At 41.7% G+C, this 4,925-nt stretch overlaps 1 non-coding gene across 1 annotated transcript; it reads left to right on the plus strand.

Moving 5' to 3' along the window:
• The first annotated feature begins 4,347 nt into the window (after positions 1-4,347).
• On the plus strand, positions 4,348-4,454 carry LOC136495003 (small nucleolar RNA R71). Its single transcript, XR_010768796.1, has one exon. It is a non-coding gene; the product is annotated as a small nucleolar RNA R71 (small nucleolar RNA).
• The last annotated feature ends 471 nt before the right edge of the window (positions 4,455-4,925 follow it).

Consider the following 4,925-nt stretch of genomic DNA (forward strand, 5'->3'; position numbering starts at 1 on the left):
TATTCTTTCATTACTTAAAATATAAAATTTGCTTTATCTTCTTAAGCAAGTCATCATGGTAAAAATACCGTTATGCCCTCACTAGACAAACCATGATTCTTGCTCAATCTTGCTTGATACATGTTGATCACATGATATTCCACTCTTAATTACAAGATCATGTGAAATTTGAATTTGAATACCCTTGATTCAACTTGATCTAGTGCATCTTTGCTTTATCACGCTGTGATCCTATTGAATCATAATCCGACACCAGCATCACTAGGATCCCCAAGTATGCATGTGCACCTGGACAAAATCCTAGGCCAGGAGAAGCACTTAGCGGTGCGGGCGCACCCATGGTGTGGCCGTACCAACCCTGGCTCCGCTGGCCGCCAATCTTTGCATGCATCTTCTTGATCCTCGGTGTATCGCAACCATGATAGTGCTTGGTTCATTTCCATTGCGGTAGAGGGCTGAGCTCCTATATAAGCCACCCCATAGCCTCTCCTCTCCTCACACCAAGCTTCAAGCTTTCTTCTCTCCCTCTACTTAGCACTCAAGTCCCAATAGCTCAACAAATGGCCAGCCATGCCCTCTCTTTGTACATGGCCTCCAGCTCCACCTACAACCTTGATAGAGTGCCACTGTCCATCGACTTAGTGCCCGAGAGCTCCTACGTGAGGGAGGAAGCAAGGCTCATCTCCGAGGCACCACTTGCTATCATGCCACCACCAAGTTATGCCATGAGCGGTGGCTCGATCCTCAAGACCATGGTGCGTTCCAAGGCACCCCAAGGAGGTGCTAAGGAGAAGAAGACGGCACCCACATGACCTACCATCGGTGCCATCGGCCTCAAGCAGAAGGCACCTAAAGTTAGCGGACCTAGAAAGCGCTCTGTTGTAACGCCTTCAGGCAATACGGTCTCCCAGGCTAGTTTGTCCTTTCAAACTTCTAGGCCTAGTCTCTCCAATACCATGGTAGGGGTGCACAAACCCCAAGGAGGGTATGGTAAGGCACTCATGCACAAGCTGACTAAAAAGCCAGAAAGTAAGACAGCTCCGTCAGGAAAGGAGTCAGAATCCTTAGGTGCACCCCTTAGGATTAAAAGGTTTAGGAAGCTCCCACCGATCAAAAGACTTGCAGGACAATTTGAGAGTAGTGATGAGGAGGACACTCTTTCCAAGGGTCCTTCCATGGCCTCTCATAGCATCGAGAACAATAGCCTGCGAGATCTCCTTTGGAGCCTTAATGATAGCTTAGTCGCAAAACTACTCAAAATTAGAGATCTGGTCGATGACATCAACAGTTTGCGCTTCAAACTCAACTAGAAGTTAGCAAAAGTGGCTAAGGCAGTAGGAGTGGTGGATGCTCTAGATGAACCTTTCTAGTCCACTACCCGTTGTAAGAATAAATTAGGTGCATCATCTTCGTTCATGTTTTTCATTCTTATCATATTTAATTCCATCATGTAATGCGCCTATATTTTATAATTGAATAAAGATTTTATTATTATAAATATTTGTTGTACTTGTTTTCTTTTCTTTTTGTTATCATAATGAGAACAGGTATGAAAACAAGTGTGGGGGAGGAACCTCACTCACCTTCAACTCGGTTGCACAAAAGACAGTCAAATTCAAACTCGGTTTGTGCAACACTCTCTCACTCCATACTGTAATAGAGAAGCTTTAAAATTGAATAAATTTTAAAATGAATCAAAGTGACTATGCTCCATCTCCATGTCTTCCTGTGATTAAGAAGTTTGCATACTTTTTATTCCTTGCTAAAATTTCTAACAACTTGTGAACACTTATTAGTAGGGAGCCCATTTTATCTAAGTAATTGACCAATAAGATATAGTAGGATGACATGACTCTTGCTTAATTCTTGTAAAGTACTTGGGATTTATTTTACAAAACAAAAATTCAAATAGCATGTTCCTTGAATGACATTCAAATACCTACCAAGGCCATATATGATGTTACCTGACAAAAACTTCCATATATGCCTCTTACTTTGTGTTGAGTTTGGTCAAGTTTTCTGACCCCGTTCAGAGATGCTTCATGCTCCCAAGATCAAAACTCACATACATGCCACAAATAAACAACTATTCCTACACTAGGAATACGCTAAAACATGTTTTTCATCACCACCAAAATAAATACTCCATGCTTTAAAATATGATCTCTCTAGCATATTTCTAGAAAGAGATAGCAAGGCTATGCAAAAAGGCTGAAAAAGAATTGGACACATGAAGGTCCCAAAGTATAGAAAAAAGAGGGACACAATGAAGGTCCTAAAAGTATTTAAAAAAATGATGGGCACATGAAGGCTCATAAAGAGAAAATAAGCTAGCCATGTCTCAAAATAAAAGCTAGAAAAAGAGATCATATCCAATAGTGGAGTATATTTCCACCAAACATTCCACACACTTGCACTGTTTGGATCTAAGAGTATGACGCTTCTCTCCAGTGTTGTCTAAGATTTGACTTTACATCAAATGCAAGGTAAGAGTGCCTCACAAATTTTCATTCCTACCTAAAAACTCCATATAAGCTTATTAGAAGTAGGATGATCGAAAGAGAAGGCAAAACTTCAAAATATGCCTTTGTGAGGAACCACTTACAAACTTTGAGTGACTCGAGAGAATCATTCAAGGAACAAAAGCTATTTTTTATGTTTTCAAAATCATACAAAAACCCAAGTTTCTAAGCAGGGAAAGAGTAAGAAGATATGAATCCAAGGTATTCCATTTTTCAATTTCCCAAGATATTTTGGTACACACTGGAAGTTCATAGGTTTAGGTGAAGCTTAGAATAACCTATATGTAGATTTTCAAATCAAGGAGATGAACCCGCTTAGTCCTTAGAACTTTACTCGAGGACGAGCAAAGGACTAAGTGTGGGGGAGCTTGTTGGTGGTTCTTAAGTCACATTTCTACCGCCAACATTTCAACAAAATAAAACAAATATGAAGACCAAAACTTAGAATTAAGGTTTACAACTCACATTTTCCACGAGTTTTGGTATATACATGTTTTGCAGGCACAAGTATGAAAATTCACCAAAATGCGCAATCAAGAAGGCGTATTCAAGCAAAACATATGCAAAAGCCCAACCAAACTTCAACTTTGGGCCAAAATACTGGCGTGGGAGCCATCCAGGACTTGCCAGCAACCCACTAGAGCAAGGCAGTGGCAAGTGGGATGGCCCAGGGTGTAGCCGCACTGATGGTGTGAGCGCACCACACCCAGCTCCGCTCGGCCCCACCTTGCTCAGGCAGAGCATTCAATGCTGGGGGATGCGGATGGATGTGGTACATTTCCTAAAATATGAGCAAACTGACCTCCTCGAAGCCTATATAAGAAGACCCCCATCATTTCATGGAGGATCATACACATTTGGAGAAGAAGAGGGTTACACACATTTGCATTAGCTTATAGCTAGAATAGTTAGGGAGTGAGAGAGGGAAAGAGTTAGAGGAATAGCGGTGCCATCTACTTCTTGTACTCAGCGAGCCTTGTACATTGGGTGGACAGAGTGCCAAATTTGTTGGCTCCCCTCTACACTTGTACCTCTACAAATGTCGTTCTACTTAGAGTAAGACATTTGTTTTCATCTTTTGGTTTGATACTTTAAGTAAAAGTTATCATTGTTACTACTTTCTTACGGGTTCGTCATCCATCCTCATGATGATTGCTCTAGTAGAGGACTCCTGATAAAGATGAAAGTTCTAGGCCAATGCTAGAGTAGTAGCAGTTAGCATAGACATGGTGTCTAAACTACACATTACCTTTGTTTGCCTTGTATCCCATGGTTGAGGGGAAGGCGACAGGTGGTGATAGCCCTGTCCATCCATCGTAATCCCCCATGTTTGGATACGATGTAGAGCTATAGGTGTGATCCAATGCCCAAAGTGAGTCTATAGTAGCAAAGTTATCTTTACTTAAGGTTTCTACCTTTAGAAGAACCTCACTACCCAAGTTACCCTTCATCTTGTTATCTTGGGTAAACTAGCTAAGAGACTACTTACACCTCCGTTCCTTTGGGAAAATATGATACCCTGAATACTTTCAGATGAAGTGCTACAATGGTACTTTCGTGTGCTTGCGGACTTTCCTACTTATGCTAAGAAGCACCAACAATAGACAACATTTGTACCTCCTTGAGTTGATGTATACCTCTACCTCTCTTGTGGGTCTAAACACGTTCTTCATTCTAGCCTTGGTTGGAGGCCATCTTCTCCACGAGAGTTGTTGCATCTTGGAGTGTGAGTGATAGGAATGCACCTCCAGTAGTAGCATCCATTGTCTCATGGGTACTAGTAGTCAACCCATGGTAGAAGTTCTGCATCAGTAGCTAATTCTTTGTCCCATGATGAGGACATTTTGGTATGTAGTCTTGAAAGCGTTCCCATGCCTCGAGGACAGATTCATCGTGTTGTTGATGAAAACTTGAAATTCTTCCACATAGAGTATTGGTCTTGCCTGTGGGAAAGAACTTAGCTAAGAAGGTAGTGGAGTAGTTATCCTATTTAGTATTTCTATCTTTGTTAGCGTAGAACCATTGCTTCACCTTCCCCAAAGTGAGAATGGAAGAGGCGAAGTAAAATGGCATCTCTTGATGGTGAAAGTACTACAAATCTCCAGGAAGTGTTGGAGATGTGCACTCGCATCTTCGTGTGCCTTTCCACAAAACTAGCTAGCTTGCACCATGTTGATGAGGGCTGGCTTGAGCTTGAATCCATTATCTCCGACATTGACCATCGATCTAGTACAAATGTTGGCCATAGTTGGAGCAGAGAATTCATGGAGAGTCTTGTTAGCCATGGCTTCAAATTCTGGTGTTAAGCTTTGCCTTGTCTACTGGTTGTCTTCCAAATCTAAAGCTAAGACTTTCTTGAGTTTAGCTCTAGTTCTCTTGATTAATGCTTCTGGATCTTCAACG

The sequence above is a fragment of the Miscanthus floridulus genome, chromosome 11 (assembly GCF_019320115.1).
Source record: "Miscanthus floridulus cultivar M001 chromosome 11, ASM1932011v1, whole genome shotgun sequence".
Taxonomy (NCBI): domain Eukaryota; kingdom Viridiplantae; phylum Streptophyta; class Magnoliopsida; order Poales; family Poaceae; genus Miscanthus; species Miscanthus floridulus.